Here is an 18,974-nt window from a genome sequence, read left to right on the forward strand (position 1 = left end):
TGATTAAGATCATGATTAAGATCCAGGTGGTGCTGTCTATTACCTAACTCTTTGATTTCAGAATGGCTATGGTAATAGTGGTTCCAATCTGTACTTGGAATGCAGCTGTGTACATTTTCTTAATTGCAGGGATAGACCAATAGGAAATAGCTCTTAGTATGTTTAAATCATATATAAAGTTATTGTCTTTCTATTAATTTGGCTCACCTGTCCAGAGTGAGTTCTAAATACATTCTAATGACTTTGTATTCATTGATAAATCGCCATTCTAGTTCTTTCTTGAAATTCCCTTTCTGTCACCGGTGACCTATTTCACACACGTGATTATCCCAAAAGTTCCTCCTGCAATTCGTGTTTCCAGTTGTCTTGAAAATTTAATGATTTGAACTTTAATTTACTATTTTCAAAGAATTGCAGAAAACTTGCAGTATAGATAAAGTCAATTCAACCTACCAGAGCAACTCTCACCTTCCATCCCCCCAGCCTTTATCCACACCCTTGGTAAGTTTTCTTCTCAATATATTTATCAAATTCCCTCTTGAAGACCATGTCAGAACATGCTTCCATTACACTGAAGGCAATGACATGTATTAAAAAAAAGTCTTAATTCTCCTTCCCTTTTATTTTGCAACTCAGACTTTTAAAACACCAGTAAACTTTTTTTTTTGCAGTAATTACAATATCAGCCTTTCAGCTTGATTGTGGATTTTTCTCTTAGCTGTTTAAGCCCATTATTGACTAGTGGGGTGGGAAATGATGTAAACAAACTTATGGTCATCTGGGCCAATCATTAGTTGAACCACCAATAAGAAAATTCACATCACTGAAACTTAAATGGTAAGTTATAATTGGAGATGGGACCAAACACATACTTATTCTTATTGTGATAAGATATTTGCATATTACAAATTTAGATAACTTTTTCATGCTGCTAAGATGAAATTCTGGGATAGAAAATGGAGCCAGTCTGTGAAGTAAGTTCAGATGGAAAGTACTGTCTTTCAGTTTCAAGTCTGGGATGACAGGTTAGCTCATCCTGTGAAGGCAGTGAACTTCAGTGTTAAGGACAGTTTTTCTCCAATTACGCTATTGAAGGAGCCATAATGAGGTAAGCCATATTTGATTTTGTAATGGGTGGGATGAATTTTGATTTTTACATATTTATCCAATTGTGTTCTCAGTTTTAAAAAAAATGTGATTGAATATAGAGGTGAGGATGTCAATAATTAGTGTTATGATGAAATAAATATCTTGGCAATTTGACTGAGTCTGCACGTATGCAGTTCAGTGCAGAAATCCAGAGCTGCTGCAATTCATTACTCCAGGTCCCACCTTCTCCAAGGTAATACTCAGAAAATGATCTGATGAGATTCTGCAGTATTTAGGAAATATTCTGACAGATAATGTTATATCATGAAAAGGTGTACTGTTTTAATGCTTTATTAAATCATAATTAGTCATTAACCACCTCCCTCCCCCTTGATCCATGGTAGAGACTTGGAACTCTCTTTGTTACAGGCTAATCATTTGTGATTCAATTTTTTAATTGTAAATATAAGAGATTCTTGTTAGCCAAAGCTTTTAAGGGGTAAGGAATTAAATAATGTATTAGTCAGAGAGTGATAGTCATTTAGAAAGGGAAATGGCTTCTCTTATTCCTCTATTCTTAATCTTAATTTTGCTTCCTGTATAATGATTTCTATCCAGTGAATGATTTAAATTCCGTGCATGTTTACCAGTGTTGTTTTGGTTTTTGCCTTGTGTTTAAATTCTTCAGTTCATTGACTGATAGCCTCCCTGCTGCTTCGTCTCCTCTTTGATAATACAGAGCCACAATTAAGGGAGTGGAATTCAAACTGATTCCCAGGTGAAACATTCGTGGGCCATGGTATGCAATCAGATACGTAAAATTGTTTTATTTATTGCTCGCAATACATTTTGAGCCAATTTTTATTCAATGTTAACAGTCAAGACAATTACAGAATGTTCAAGAGTTGTTCCAGAGTGTTTCTGCATTAACTTTATTGTCAGGATGCTGGAAATCAGGCCAAGATGTGGATACTTTAATGAACACTTATCTCATTGGGCTGAGATAGCTCACTGTAAGAATTAAGGAAATGTCTTGCATCAAAAGAAAAAGACGGAGTGGAAATTATACATTTTTGTGAATTTTCGTTTCATTACATTGTTCAAGATATAAACTAGGAAATTGCATGACAAAAAAAATCTCAATGGATTCAAATACAAAAGAATTGGAAAGAAATAATTTTTTTTGTCAGATCTCTCTGTAGACAGGGTGACCTTCCACGAATATTTGCAAATCTCACTATGACATTGTCTTGGGTAAACTTATACCTCTCATTTTGTTCATTTTAGATTGGTCACAGTGTTTGAGCTACCGAAATAAAATAGACGCACACACCGAGAGCAGTTCAGTTTAAACAAATGTTTATTACAAATTCAAAAGCTGATTTCAAACTACAATATGCAAGCCCTTCCCAACTATACTTATCAACGCCTGGACTGGTCCCAACTGCCGAAGCGAGGCAACGACTGCACACTTGTAGTAGGTTGTCAGGGCGCCGGTAGCAGCTTCTCCACCTCCCCTGACCGGGACGTTGGCTGGACTCTAGAAGTTCTTCTTCTTGCTGAGAGATGTTGCCACCTCTTGGAGAGTCTCAAACTTCAGCAGCGGGACCATGGCTTATATTACCCAAAAACTGCTTACCCAAGCACCTATTCCCAGCACAGCAAGAAAGATAAGCGAGCAAGCTAGCATGCCTAGGCTTCTATTGAATAACATAATTTTCAGCTTATCACTTTGAATACAATGGTTTATTTTAGATCAAGGCTAGGCCTCTGACAGTCTGTGACCAAAACAGGCAGGAAGATTAAATGTTCTTGGTACACAGATGTCCTTTCGTCAGATAACAACATCTCTGGCCCCTTGGTGGAATTTAGCTTATGTCTGCTAATTCTAAAAACAAGCAGGTTCTCAGCCTTCCAGAAGCAAAGGCTGCAAAAGTAAAAAAACAACACAGAATCTTCCATTACAGACATACAGATTAAAGTAAACACTAGGAGGTAAAATATACTTTAGGGACCATTTGTTCTTTAAGCTTGTTTTGAATCATGATGGAAATCTAGTGCGTAATCTATGCATAATCTACTGGAGCAACTCAGCAGGTCGACCAATCTCAGGGAGAGAGAAAGAATTGTCAATATTTCAGGCCAGAGTCCTCCATCAGTGTAAACAGGAGAGGGTAGGAAGTAGGACAGGGGCCCATATGGGATTGGCGCACCAGGAAGCGGTGAAGTTTGGTGGACTAAGGTAGTCTACTGCTTCTGTCCATTATCCTATTCTGTCCACATTTCTGGTATTGATGATGGGCTCCAGCCATAAATATTGACCTTTCATTTCCCCCACTGATGCAGCTCGGACAGCTGAATTCCTACAGCAGATGGTGCTTCGCTTCAGATTCCAGTATCTGCAGTCTCCAGCATGCCACAAATAATATCTGCATCTTTTTCAGACTGAGGTAATAATTTTTTTCAAATTGTTCAATTTGTCTCCCTTTACTTCATTGTCCTATTTCTCTTTTAAATGTTATTGAGTCTACTTTGCCAACCTTCCATATAAAACAATCCAGGCCACATCCATTCACCTCACAAGAAAATGTGGTTTTTTTTTCTTTTGCAAACTACCTTACCATTTTTCATCTCAATCATTTGCAAATTTTAAAGAGGTTGCTTTAATAGGAAGCCATGGGAATTCATGTACACAAATCCCCAGCTCAGCCACCAAGAAATGTCTGAATTTCTCATTTGAAATTTAAAGTGACATCTCTCACTAATTTATATTCATTCCCTACTTGGTAAATTCATAGCATGGTGAATATTTCACAATTGTTAACTTTGTTTCTGTACAGTGTTGATTTAATTGCTTTTGCACATCTGTGTGCTCAGTGAAAAATAGGACTTGCATGTGAAACAATACTTGATCTTACCTTCGAGCTATTATATTTTCCGATTTCAATGGAATAAACTCTGAACAGACTGAGTAAATGTTTTGCAAGATTCCTGACCTCTGACATGTTGAGAATAATACTAAACAAATCATGGTGGTATCCTGTAGAGGCGACTCTGCGTGCAGCTCTGACAAGAATCGTTAAATATTCCTGTTTAGAACTACTATAACTTAAAACCTCAGCCAAAGAAACCATCGTACTTGTAAGTAATGATGTATTAAGTAGGTTGAAGAACTTGGTGTTTGATGGAAATGTCAAATTCCAGCAGACCATGGATGATTTAGGTCGCCGGCACATGGACCCTTTAAGGAAAATCCAAACGTGGGCATAAAGGGAGGCTACAGGTTAAAATAAAATGCCAGGGCCTAAGGCCTCCACTGCCTATCCTCTTCCTAACTAATTGTGGTGATACACCACTAGCATACTGCAGGGGACAACCTTTGTACCTGCAGAAGAGCATAGTGACGAGACAACACCTGGCCAGCTGTCAATCAGCGGACCCGAATGGACCAAGCCCCAACTGGTTGGGTGTCAATCACCCTACAGGATAGTTTGAGCCGGCCCTTCGAAGTCATTCTCAGAGTTTACAGCAGCTCAATCTCACAGCTGGCTCTGTGGAAGTTTACGTCGAATAAAGCCTGTTGGACGGTCTTTTGGTTTTGTGTGTTTGCTTCTGACCAATAGCGCACCACAATTTATTCGATGTAAATTTTTTAAAGCTGCTGTGGAAAAGCTCCTGAGTGCGGGGAGCCTCGAAAATAACCCACGCCACCCGGAATCCCAAACATGCTTCGAGATCTGGAAGCACACGGTCAAAGTGATCATCAAGGCTCACGCCGATGACATCCTGGACTCCGATTGAAAGAGGCTCATCTTACTCCAATCAAAGCTGAGTCCCTGAGCCTTCCAGGCACTCAAAGACTGCACTGGGTACTTGGAAGTGACACCCTTGAGACCAAGTATAAACCTCCATGAATGTGGTATTTGGAAGGTACCTCCTGAGTATCTGAGCCCAACTATCCGGGGAGGCGGCTGAGTCCTACCTGGGAGCCCAGCGTGAGTTGGCCCGACCTTGTCTTGCTGAACCCAGGGTAAATGAAAGGGAGGTCGACAGGCTAATCAGGGGCACCTACGTACGAGGGCCGTCAGTCAGAAGGTGCTAGAAGAAAATATCTACACCCTGGCCAAAACAGTGGAGGTAGTCTGAACCCTGGAGGCAGCAGACCTGCACAACAACACCTTCGATTACAGGTTTCTTCAGGCCTCTGCATGGTCAGCACATTCACTTGCTGTGGTCCTGGATCAATCTGGGGAAGAAAACTTTGTTGCTGTGGGCCCAGCACCCCTGGAAGTACTGTGGGTCCTGGTATGGGTCTGATTGTTGATCGAGCCAAAACTACCCGGTCAAATACCATTATTGCTCGACATGCGGCAAAAAAGGCCACTTTGCCAAGGTATGCCTCTCAAAGCCTGCTGTCAGCTCAGTGGCCTTCTACAATCTCTTCCACCCCTCCCCCCACCCCCCCGCACCAACCCATAGCCCCTGCCAAGTGCGATTGCCGGGCAACGTCATTGCCCCTGCAGCCACGTCCGGCCTCCCCAGTCTCAGTGACCCAACTTCTGGCAATGATCGCCGTGTGTGTGCCATGCACCCGGACCAGCCCTCACTCTCGCCAGCATCTCCTGTCGAAGACTACAATGGTGTCACTTCCGGTCTACAGAATGACATCACTTCCCCAGCTGTGATGACGTTGCCCTCCCCAACAGTCAACAGCGTGATGTCACTTCCCTGGCGCACTGAGCGCAGGTGGGGAAGATGGCCAGCTATGCCTTACCCTGCCACGCGGCACTGCCATCTTGGTCCAGACAGGCTCGGACACTACCAACACCGAGGCCCCCCTCCCAGGCCTCTAGCGATGACGACGTGGTCAACATGGGCGAGGACCAGGCTGCTCCATCCACAAACCCCATGCCTCCTGATGCCACACACAACACCCCACAACTACGGAGCGCACCACTGGTCGACACTCACCTCTCACAATGACTGCAGTGGACACCGACGACTACAACTCACCTCCACCATTGGGGAATGACGACTCTGATCTTGAGATGGTCCTAGCAGCCACCACACTGACTAGGGACATCCCCCACGACCTCAGGCTCCATGGCTCCGAGATGGGGCATTCTGCTATTGAAAAGGAGGCCTAGGTGATCATGAAAATGGTCCATCACTCTGGAGGTTCACCCTCCTCACCGACCAGTGGGCATTGGCGTTCATGTTCAATACAACCCACAGGGGCAAGATCAAGAATGACAACATCTTGCGCTGGAGAGTTGAGCTGGCAATATACAGCTATGACATCCAGTATAATCCCGGGAAGTTTAACGACTCCCCCAACCCCCTCTCCCGGACCTGTGCATTGCTCCCTGGTGACCAGCTGCAGGCAGTGCATGAGTCCCTCTACCATCCGTGCATCACCCGCTTATACCTTTTCATCAAGTCCTGGAACCTCCCGTACACCGTCAGGGATGTCAGGACCATGACCAAGGCATGCTGGGTCTGCGTGGAATGCAAACCTCGCTTTTTCCGCCCACTCCAGGCTCATGTCATGAAGGCCACTCGGCCCTTCGAGCGCCTCGGCATGGACTTCAAGGAGCCCCTGCCATCCATGAATCGCAACGTCTATTTCCTCATGGACATGGACAAGTAGTCATGTTTCCCTTTTGCCATCCCTTTCCCAGACATCTCCACGGCCACAGTCGTCAGGGTACTGACACAGATCTTCACCATGTTTGGATACCCTGCATTTATCTACAGTGACTGGGGGTCTAGCTTCATGAGTGAGGAACTACGCCAGTACCTGACAGCAAGGGGCATCGCAACTAGTCGCACAACTAGTTACAACCCAAGAGGTAATGGGTTAGTGAAACGCGAGAATGGGGTGATCTGGAAGGCAGTTCTTCTGGCCCTTAATCAAAAGGGTCCATAGAATACTGGCTGGATGCTCTTCCTCAGGTGCTCCATGCCATTCGGTCACTTCTGTGCATGGTTACCAATGAGACCCCTCACGAACTCCTGTTTTTGTTCCCCAGGAAATTGGCAATGGGAACATCTCTCCCAGCATGGCTCGCATCCCCGAGACCAATGCTCCTGCGTAGACACATGTGGGCGCACAAGGCCAAACCCCTGGTCGAGCAGGTGTTCCTCCTACACGCGAACCACAACTATGCCTACGTTAGGTTTGGCAGCAGCAGGGAGGACACCATCTCAACCAGGGACCTGGCACTGGCAGGAGCACCCACCACAGCACAGCATCCTCCAGCCCAGGACCCTGCTGACCTGACACACTCTCCCGACCTTGGACCACTATGGGCTACCCAAGACCACCTTGGGCACCAAGGACTTGCTACAACCGTGGGGGATGAACCCGCCCTCCTACCCATCCGATGCTATACACATAACTTGAACCCGGCCCCCCCAGCCACACCTCCGCACTGCACCACAACAGCCACTCTGACCCCTGCTCCTAGCCCACCAACACCTGCACTAACCAGTGACCAGAAGCCAATCCTGTGACGGTCGCAGTGACTCCGATGAACGCCGGACCGTCTTAATCTGTAAATATTGTGTATGTGTTTTGGGGCTTTACTACAACTTTTAAAGAAGGGGTTGAACGTAGTGGTACACCACTGGCCTACTGCAGGGTGCAACCTCTGTACCCGCAGAAGAGCATGGGGACGAGACAACACCTGGTCAGCTGTCAATCAGCCAACCTGAATGGACCAAGCCCACCTAGTCGGGTGTCAATCACCCTCCGGGATATAAGGCTAAGCCGGCCCTTCAAAGTCACTCTGGGTTTACCTCAGCACATGACACAGGTGGTTCTGTGGAAGTTTACGCCGAATGAAGCCTGTTGTACAGTCTTTTGGTTTTGTGTGTTTGCTTCTGATTGACAGCGCACCACGTTAATATGCAGTCTTTAGGAAATAAACTAGACAAACTCTGAGCCAGATAACAGCAGGAGAGGGTCATCAGCGATTACTGTTTGAATTGTTTCACTGAGACATGGCTGAATTTAAAAATTCTGGACACTGCACTGCAGCCTGAGGGCTTCACCTTCACTATGTGGACAGGACACCAGTATCAGCTGAAGGCAGAGGTGAAGGCATTTGCTTCATCATCATCCAGTCCTACTCCATTGACCTGAAACATCTGGTGATCAAGTGTCATCCATTCTATCATCCAAGGGTGTTTTCTGACATCCTCCTGGTTGCTATGTACATTCAACCCCAGGCTAACATCAGGCAGGCACTGGAAGGGCTGGGCACTGTAATCAGCAGCTACAAGACAGCACACCCTAATCCCTTCCAGATCATTGTAGGCCAACCTCTGACAAAATATCATCTACATATTATCTGCACAACCAGAGGGAAGAGGAACATAAAATCAGTTTAATTGCAGATGATGCTTTAACATATTTAACTGAACGTGAGTTATCTTTATGAACACTGTATGTCCAAATGGAAGAATATGGAAAAATTTCAGGTTATAAAATAAATTGGGATAAAAGTGAAATTATGCCTTTGACAGTAGGTGATTATACCCAGTGTCAGACAGATGCATAGTTTAAATGGCCAAAGGAAGGTATTAAATATTTAGGAATACATTGGTAAGAATTTATATAAATTGAATTATTTATTTTAAAAAGATTGAGGAAGATTTTAAAAAGTGGATACATTTGCCCATAACTTTAGCTGGAAGGGTGAATTGTATAAAGATGAATCCATTTCCAAGGATACAATATATTTTTCAGTCATTACTAATATTAATACCTCAAAAGATCTTTCAAGAATTAATTGAACAAATAAGGAAATTTCTTTGGAAAGGTAAAATTGCAATAATTTCTAAAGAGAAGGTCATGTGGAAATATGAATTGGGAGGCTACAGCTGCCTATTTTTAAGAATTATTATTGAGTGGCGCAGAGGAGATTCCTTGCTGCTTTCTTTGAAAATGTAAAACTGGCAATGGGTCGACATAGAACTGAACAAGATTGGAGAAAAGAAATCAGAAGAATTTATATATAAGTGGGAATCAAAACTGTTGGTTGCTGACAAAGACGCACCACTATGGAAGGATTTACTCAACATCTGGAATAAAATGAATCAAGATATTGGTGAAGGGTCTTTATCACCCAAGATGATAATCAGTTCTTAAATATATGATATCTTAAAGGGATTGTTAACGTGAAAGATTGCTTTGAAAGAGGACAATTAATGTCATTTGAACAATTATGATGTACCACATACTTTTTTTGTTATTTTCAATTCAAGAAATTAATTAGGACCAGCAATATTTTTACCTAATTGTACTGAGGTGGAACTTCTTAGGAGTGGGATTGTCAAAAAATTTTTTTCTTTGATATATTCATTATTTCAAATAGGAACTCCTAAATTAGGATTGTATCGATCTAGGCAGAGATGGGAAACTGATTTGAATATTATGATAGATAACAAATTTGGGAAAATTTATGTAGAGATTCTATGATTAATATTATTAATGTAAGGTATTGATTAGTACAATGTAATTTTTTAAATCATGTATCTTACACCACAGAATTTAAATAGATTGAAATCAGATTTATCAGATCAATGTTTTAAATGTGGTGAGGATGTAGGATATTAAACATTCAACATGGTCTTGTCCAAATGTGAGACCCTTTTGGGTGTAAGTAATTTTTTTTAAAGAAGTTACTAGAGTTGTTTTCCATTAAATCCCAATCTGATTTTATTAAGAATTATTGAAGGTACAGCTCCTGTACCTTGATCAATTTATCAATTGAAATTTGTTAAATTAGCACTAGCAGTTGTGAGAAAAAGTATTACAATTACATGGAAATCAGATATATCTTTAACTCTGCCAAGGTGGCATGTAGAAATTCAAAGGTTTTCCAGTGGAAAAAAAATTACATATAATTTAAGAAATAAATACTCAAGTTTTTTTTTACAAATTTGCACCGTATAGTCAAATAATTGGATTAAGTTTGTCTTGATATCCTTTTTATCTCTCTTGCCCTGCAGAATCTTCCTGCATATGTTTGTTAGAACTGATGACTTGTACTACACAAAATTTCTCTGCAATCCAAAGATTCTTTTCTACTTTTGTTTTCTTAACTTTTCTCAATTTATATATAGATTTTCTTTTTGGAGGGGGGGGGTTGGTTGAGAGGGAGGGTTTTTGGGTTGTGGTGAAAAATCATCATGTATATAATTTGTTCTTTTTCGATATCTGTTGTATAATGTAGTTACTGCATGTATGGAATATTAAATAAAATATTAAGAAAAAGCTAGAGGTACCAATGTACTTGACCACTGTTACACCATCATGCCTTCCATGCCATCTCACACCAGCACTTCGGCAAGTCTGATCACTTGGCTGCACTTCTAATCCTGGTATGAAACCAGAGACTGAGGACCACAGCATCAGTGGTGAAATAAGTGGTTGAGAGTGGTGGAGGAGTGTCGCAGGATTGCTTTGAATTGGTGGACTGGACCATATTCAAGAATTCATCTTCAAACTTTAATAAATATGCCACAGCGGTTACCAACTTCATCAAGACCTGTGTGAATGATTGTGTGTCCACAATCAAATGAGTATCCCAACCAAATGTTGTTGATGAACCAAAGGATTTGCAACCTGCTGAGGGCTAGGTCAATGGCATTTAAGATTGGTAATCCAGATCTCTATAGGAAGTCCATATATAACCTTCAGAAGGCTATTTTAAAAGCAAAGAGGCAATGTCGAGTGAATTTAGAAATAGAATTAGATACTTGCTAGTTATGGCAGGGATTGCAAGCCATTACATCCTACAGGCTGCAGTCTAATATCATAAATGGCTGTAATGCTTCACTGCCTAATGAGCTGTACACCTTTTATGCTCACTTTGAAAAGGAGATTTCAGCTGTATCAATGAGAATCCCTGCAGAAGCTGGTCTGGCCATGGACACAGTTCCACTTACCCACTTGTTTCCTATAACTGGTTCTCCTATTTTTCAAAAAAAATCTATTTATCTGTGATTTTTAAATAATCCACCTCTACTGCTTTCTTTGGCAGAGAATTCCACGGATTCATTACTTTGGGCAAAACCATTCCTTGAAAATTCTGTCATAAATCTGCTCCCTGAATCTTGAGGCAAGTCTCCTGGTTCTTCTTTCACCTGCCAGTTGAAACAACTCATCAAGTTTATTTTCACACATACCAAAACACAGTGATGGAGATTATTTTGCAAGAAGAACTGTTTGACAGATCCCACATGATACAACAGTGAGATGAAAATCCACAGTTACTTCAAGAGATCAGTTAGTTCGGAGCAAAGGCAGCATTATTTTAAAATTTTGAGTTTCATTTGAGAATCTGATAATGGTGTGAAAGAAACTGTAATTGAATCTGTTAGTGTATGATATTTGTAGATGCAGATAGAAATACCATATGAAGTTGATGTTCAAAACAACGGGTGATTTAAAAAAAAACTGATGCACATCAGGAGACTAGTCAAAGTGGATCTCCTGAGTATGACTTTTACAGATTTTATACTCTCCATGGACACAATTACAGAAACCTAATTAACATAATTTTCTGTTTTGACTTCAGAATGGGAGTTACAAGCATCTAGCTGGAAAGATAAAGATTGATTACTGGGTAGGATTCTTACTTGTCCAGAAGCTGAGTTAACAATGAGTCTAAATTTCTGTTTACAGCAATGGATGCACATTATGATTGTAACTTAATAATAAATCCAATTTCATATACAATTAATTGTTTCCTAAAACTTGGGTGTTGTCGCTGCTGGGTTCCATGGGTTTATTCTTGGGCCTATCTTTGGTTCCCTGTTATCACATTAGCACAATCCACAGCCTTCATTACCAGTTGTAGCTCTCATTATTCTTTCCCTTTCTACAGTAATCTTTAATTCTGTCCATCTTGCCAGTAACTTGATTTTTGTAACTCACGTTCTATAATCAAAACAGTAAAATTTAAAAGTTAATCGAATTTCTGAAATTGTGTCCAAGTCAGTCAACTCAAGTTTATTGTGATCTGTTTGCACAAGTACCACCAACAAAACCGCATTCTCTGATTCTCGGTGCAAAACATGTAGACACACAACCAGAAAATGCATATGCAGGATAAGTATTTGTTGGTTTGAAAATATGAGAGTCTCAAATGGTTAGTATGATTGTTCAGCATTCTCACTACCCAATGGGAAGAAGTTATTTCTCATTGTGTGGTGGTGGTGACACTAATACCTCTTTCCTGATGGGAGCAGCTGAAAGATGCTGTGTGTGGGGTGGAAGGGGTCCTCAATGATTTTGCTTTAGACAACATTCCTGGTGGATCATGTTGATGGAGAGGTAAGGAAGACTCCAGTGATTCTCTGCCACTCTTATGGTCCTGTGGTTTGATTTGTGGATCAATTTCTCTGCAGCGACCATGCCATACTGTGATGCAGCTGGCCAGGACATTCTTGATAGAGCTCTTGTAGGTGGTTGATATGATGGCTGCTGATAGCCTTGCCAACTTCAGTCTTCTCAGGAACTGCAAGTCCATTGAGAGCATAAAACCTGTACCAAAATCATGCTAAAAGGAGATCAACTTTTACTGGTGTTTTGAATATAAATTCCTAATGCTATTTCTATTTGCTCCTAGAATTGGCATGTTCAGCGGGATACCCCATCAGATTGCATCCAACTATAAGGCTTCTGGTTGGGTAAGTGTGCTTGAAATAGCATCCTGTTAGGTTTGGAGATAACCCATAGTGAACTGCAAATGTAAGATGCAGTTTAAAAAAAAGTTGGAGCATAAGGAACTTGTGTTGGAGAATGGGGGATTGGGAGTCTGGGTAACTGGTCTGTGTAGCTACTGTTGCAATTGATTAAAATAGTAAAGTATGGTCATGTTGAGAACAAGGACTGTGAAAACTGGAAGGATCCCTCCTCTACGATAGTGCACCATAATTGCAAGTTAATATGATAAAGAAAGTTTACAATTCCTGAGCAAATTGCTTGGTGGCAGGGATAAGAGAAGGGCAAGTATTAAAATGCTGTAGTAGTCATAACAGCACTGTTATCACAGAGTAATGATTATTAAACAAGCTCATTATCCCTCAACTTCAGGGAGAATGGTCGGAGGCACAAGTCAAAGCACACCCCAAGAAAATATTGTTAATTGAATTGATTTGACTGAAGCAGCTGATAAGTACAGGACTTGTGATTGTATGGGACTTGCCACCTCCACCCTAAAATGGGGCAGCAGCAAGGCGCATCAGAATTAGCAACTTCTTGTCATCTGGAAGACCATAAGGAGCAACACCAGAGAATCCAGGGTGGCAGAATCTTTTATGGTATCAGAGAAACGGATGTTGTTAAACGAATTACCTGAGATCAAACATAATGATGCCAATATGATTTTTTTTACATTTGAAGAATTAAGGGAGGCTCATTATTTGACTCTCTAAGATTTACACATCCTTTTAAAGGCTGAAATACCCAGGCAGGTCTGATGTGTGGACTGGCCACGTGCAAAATAAAAGTTGGCTGAAAGGAAGAAACAAGTTCCCAGAGTAAAAACTGGAGGAGTTTACTGAGGCAGTTCAGGATGTAATCAGTAGAGGACAGGCAAATTGGACCGAGATCACTTTAATCAAGTGAAGGAGAAAGTTGAGGGTAATACTAATGAAAGTAGCAGGCACATGAGCAGCACAGTGCCCTCAAAACCTTAAAAGGGATTACAACTGTTATTTTTTAATATTTTTATTGATTTTACACAAATAAAAACATTTATGGAATGCACAGTAATAATGACAAATTACATAACTCAACAAAATATAAAAGCACATATAGCACATCCACAATACAAAAATATATCAAAAAGAAAATGTTATTACATATAGGCGGGGCTCTACTTACGACTTCTAAAAGATGGCATGGGTCCACATATGAGCTTAATTATAAAAATGAGGTTACATTCAACTTTTCTCAGAGGAGTTAAAACAACAGCTGAAAAAAATGACAGGTGGTGGCCCTCAGTGGGAAGGGTTGGAGATCCAAGTATGTTTGCTAATGTGCAGTTAGGAAGCTGGAAGTGCACTGTATTGGTAGGCACTGGAGCCTCGGTATCGATAATGAATTGCACACAGCCGGCAATGCAGAACTGATGGTAAACCCCTCAAAGGTACAATTTGGACAGTCTGAGTAGCGTATTTGGGACACAAGATTAGATGGGGGAGAAAGTAATCCCCAAGAAAAAGGAAGCAATTCTGAAATACCCTACTATAGGAATCCATCAGAGTGAATTATTGCTGATTTTTTAACGGAAATTTATGCCAAGTTTGCAGAATCTTGTGGGGGTTGTGGTGGGGAAGCAAGGAAAAGAGCAAGTGGAATGGACACCTGAGGTAGATTGGACCTTTTGTGTCTGAAGCAAACCTTAGTTACAGCCCTGGCTTTGAGTTTACCGGTCATGCAACAACCAGGGAGAGATTTGTACTGCTGTTGTATTTCAAGAATATGGCCTGTCTCACATTATTCTGTAAAATGGGTCCCTGTAGCAGCAGGAATGTATTGGTCTATGCGAGCGCTAGACTGTGCAACTTGGGCTGTTGTTGCACATGAACCTGTTGCACTGATGAGCCAGATAGTCCGGCCCACACCTTACTGATCTAAAAGAGAAAGTCAGGGATAGACAGAGAATGTGAGCCTGGGAGCACAAGAATGCCCAAGTGAAAGCAAACATGCCATAAGCTGGAGGTAAGGTCATGGTTAAAGTTGTACCAGCAAAGATGGGTCTAAAATACAGATAGAACAGTTTTCAGTAATCTTGCTTGGAGAAATGTGTGCCTTGAGAGAAACTAAGGAAAAGCCGAGATGGATACACCTTACCTGAAATGATCTCTTGGGCAGGAAAGATTTTACCATGTAAAAACATCTCCTCAGGAACAGTAAATGTAGAACCTGACAAGCCATGGCTAGAAGAACATAGATAATTGGGTGTGTCACCCTTTTGAAATCTCTCTTCACAGCAATGAAAATGCTGACTGTATATCAGTAAAACAACAAAGGATTGCAAGCAGTGAGATGTACTGATGGTACGTGGTTTCACATGGGGAACGTGTTAGCATGTGGTGCTATGAAATGGACAATTAAAAGTTTTATAGCACTCGGGACAACCGGTGGGGAGTGAGCACAAGAGGAGACATTTAACATGTTAACATTTATCATGGCGCGGCGCAGCACCAACTAACCATTCAAACTTAGGTGCAGCAATGAATCTTGTATGGTAATGCAACAGGGCTGCTTTTATCAGCAATCAACTACTGCTATCGCAGGTCCCCTGTTACAACATTGCAGCGAGGAACAGAGGGAGTCTGGAGGGAACTAGGTTATTATTGGAGGAAATGGGTGAAATGGTTACTCTAGTATTCAGATATGTTTTGAACCTGGCCATTTATGCCTCCCTAGTTTTTTTTTTATTGGGACAGTACATGGATGCAACAGTAGGTGAAATTGGGAAGTGGAGACACAGTGTTCCCCATAGGGTCCTTCAGCTTAGTCCTACTGCTGATGGCTCTGTGCAGGCTTTAAATGGCCTGTTAAAGGAGATGATGGTGTTTTATTTAAAATCCTGCTACCATGGTGTCTGGCCCAAAGTGGTGGTCCTTGTATTTAGCAGTGGCCTTGAAGGATTGCAGAATCTGGGGAAGCATGGATTGCACAGGGCACCAGTAACAGGGCAGGACACCTACTATTGAAAAGGACCATAAGACATTGGAGCAGAAATGAGCCATTTAGCCCATTGAGCCTGTCCTGCTATTCATTCATGAGCTGATCCATTTTTCCCATTCAGTCTCACTGCTTGGCCTTCTCCCCCTCACTTTTGATGCCCTGGCTAATCAAGAACCTATCAATATCTTACTTAAATACAAACAATGACTCGGCCTCCACAAACACCTGTGGTAACAAATTCCACAGATTCACCACACAAGATTCACCAGCCCTGTTGCATTACCACACAAGATTCATTGCTGCACTTAAGTTTGAATGGTTAGTTGGTGCTGCTCCACACCATGATAAATATCAACATGTTAAATGTCCCCTCTTGTGCTCACTCCCCACCGGTTGTCCCCTGACTAAAGAACTTCCTTCACATCTCTGTTCTAATTGGACACCCTTTAATATTGAAGTTGTGCTCTCTTGTCCTAGACTCTCCCACTATGGTAAACAATCATTTTTCTTCTGCTTTATCCATACCTTTCAACATTCATAATGTTTCATTGAGATACCCTCATTCTTCTAAATTCCAATGAGTACAGTCCAATAGCTGTCAAAACCTCCTCGTGTGATAACTCCTAGAATCATCCTTGAGAACCTCCTCTGACATCAACAGCAGCACATCCTTTCTTAAATGAGGACCCCAAAACTACACTCAATCCTCTGAGAGGTCTCACCAGTGCCTTATAATTCCCTGCTCTTATTCCACTTGAAATGAATGCCAACATTGCTTTTGCCTTCTTCATTACTGACTTAACATGCAAGTTTACCTTCAGGCTATCCTGCACAAGGACTCCCAGGTCTCTTTCCATCTAGGGACATTCAATTTTCTCCCCATTTAAAAGTTAGTCTGCCTGCTTATTTTTTTCTAACCAAGTGCATGACCGTGCACTTTCTGACATTGTACTTCATTTGCCACTTCTCTGCCCATTCTCCTAAGAGTCTATTTCCTCAACACTTCCTCCTCCTCCACCTACCTTTGTATCATCTGTAAACCTGGCCAAATCATTAATATGCAGGATAAAAAGAAACAGCCCCAACACTGACCCTTGTGTAATACCACTAGCAACTGGCAGACAACCAGAATATGATCCCTGTATTCCGACTCTCTATTTCCTGCCAAACCGCTAATGCCCTACCCACACTCATACATTTCCTGTTTTCCCACGGGCTCTTGTCTTGTGAAGTAATCTCATGTGTGGTAGGAGTAAAGCACGAGAGTCTGCAGACGCCATGTAAAGTAAAAGCACAATGCTGGAAAAAGCCAGCAGGTCAAACAGTCAAGCAAAGATAAAGATACATCAGCATCATTTTGGGCCTGAGCACTTCATCAAGGTATGATACCTGATCACTGTTTGACCTGTTGAGTTACTCCAGAATTGTGTTTTTATTCATGTGTGACACCTTATCAAAGGCCTTCTAAAAATCCAAATACAGAACATCTATTGCATCTCCTTTATCCAGCCTGCTTGTCATTTTTTCAATGAATTCCAGTAGGTTTGTTAAGCAATATTTTTCCCTCAAGGACACCATGCTGGCTTTGGCCTATTTGTCATGTGCCACTGAGTACTCCATAACCTCCTCCTTGACTCCAACATCTTCCCAACCACTAGCATCATGCTACCCAGTTTATAATTTCCTTTTTGCTACCTCCTTCCCTTCTTGAATGATGAGGTGACATTTTAGATTTTCCAGTCCTCTGGGACCATGCCAAAATCTATCAGTTTTCTAATGGTCCTATATCTACTCTCAACTCTAATACTCTTTATATACTTAAAGAAACTTTTTGCATCTTCTTTGGAGGATATCCAGAAATCAATGACAGTGGCCATAGTGGCAGACCAGCGAGGAACTCTGTGGCTGAAGGGCACAAACAGGTGGGAGCTGTATGTGACTTGTGGATGAGGAACTTGCACACTGCAGGCTACTGGTAATTTGATGTCAAAGGACTTGCACCAGGCAGTTTGCTGCTGGAGACTGGCTAATGTCAAGTAGGTATTGGAACTGGGATTTGAGAGGATGCTTAGGGCAAGCAGAGGTCCCAAAAGGACATGGGTGCTGTCAGGAGTTTGAAATAGAAGCAAAAGAGAGTCTCCATCCAGAGTCACCGAATATCCGTGGTTTGAATCTGGGCTCAGTTTGCTGATGGTTTGAACTGAATTAGAGCTGAAGGAAAATCCACGGATACTCAGTGACTGGATGGAGACTCTCTTTTGCTTCTATTTCTCTGACCATAGGAGGTGGTGGGTATTCTAATAGCGAATCTTTGTCTGCTTTGAATGTTATGGAGTATTACATTACTGTTTTATCTGATCAAATCACCTTTTCCAACATCTACTCTACAGGCAAATCAGTCATTGTAAATTTAGGACAGCAAGACAGAGAAGGAAAAGTGGCTTGACAGAGTTGTTAGTTGCAATTTATGCAGTAGGTGTATCCACAGCTGTTATTAGTTTAGATATCACAGAGATGGATTCATAAATCAGTGCATTTTTGGCAGAAGTTGAAGAGGCTCATAAAACAAGATTATGGTAATCTGGGATAAACCAGTAAAATAGGGAAGCAAGGGGCAGAAGTAGACTCTCCAGCTATTGCTGCCACTAAAGGATATAACTAATGAGTTTATTTGGTAGAGTGAATAATGACAGCCAACACCACGACAAAGATGTAATCTGTACAACATATGCTGCCTGGCTCTTGCCAATAGCCGGGAGAAACATCCTACAGCTCGAAGGCCTTAGAGTCCCAGAATGGATATCCAAATGTCAGCTGAAGGAATGGGTGGGTGAAGGCACCCCTGTGTTCCACATCTAGAATTTCACTCTGAATAACCATGATTTTGGAGAATGCAAAAATGAGAGGAGCCCACTGCACGTTACTTCAGTCTTCCTTATTACCCAAATTCATGGCAATCAGACATGCCCTTTTATGAGGTGAGCATAATGTCAGAAAAAAAACCATGCAGGAACATGGCTCTCTAATAATCTGCCAGCTTATATGATTAAATTGCAAACGTCTAAGAGGGGGGGTGGACCTGATTCAATGTCACCGCAAGGAAAACCATTAGGAATGTACAGAGGAGATTGCAAAGCAAGGCCTGACTGAATGTAGTTTCACTACAAAC

General features: G+C 41.7%; 1 long non-coding RNA gene across 7 annotated transcripts in view; it reads left to right on the plus strand.

The window, feature by feature from the left end:
• The first annotated feature begins 786 nt into the window (after positions 1–786).
• Positions 787–18,974, plus strand: part of LOC138736941 (uncharacterized) — a 40,161-nt gene continuing 21,973 nt past the window's right edge. For 2 of the 7 annotated variants that reach the window (XR_011340668.1, XR_011340667.1), the window contains exons 1-2: positions 787–837; positions 12,732–12,792. This is a non-coding gene — a long non-coding RNA (uncharacterized lncRNA). Of the gene's footprint in view, positions 838–861; positions 1,109–1,291; positions 1,343–3,439; positions 3,540–11,141; positions 11,220–11,676; positions 11,727–12,731; positions 12,793–18,974 lie in introns of those variants that run through there. The other 5 variants (XR_011340669.1, XR_011340670.1, XR_011340672.1 and 2 more) reach the window with 5 other exon arrangements.

The sequence above is a fragment of the Narcine bancroftii genome, chromosome 6 (genome assembly GCF_036971445.1).
Source record: "Narcine bancroftii isolate sNarBan1 chromosome 6, sNarBan1.hap1, whole genome shotgun sequence".
NCBI lineage: Eukaryota > Metazoa > Chordata > Chondrichthyes > Torpediniformes > Narcinidae > Narcine > Narcine bancroftii.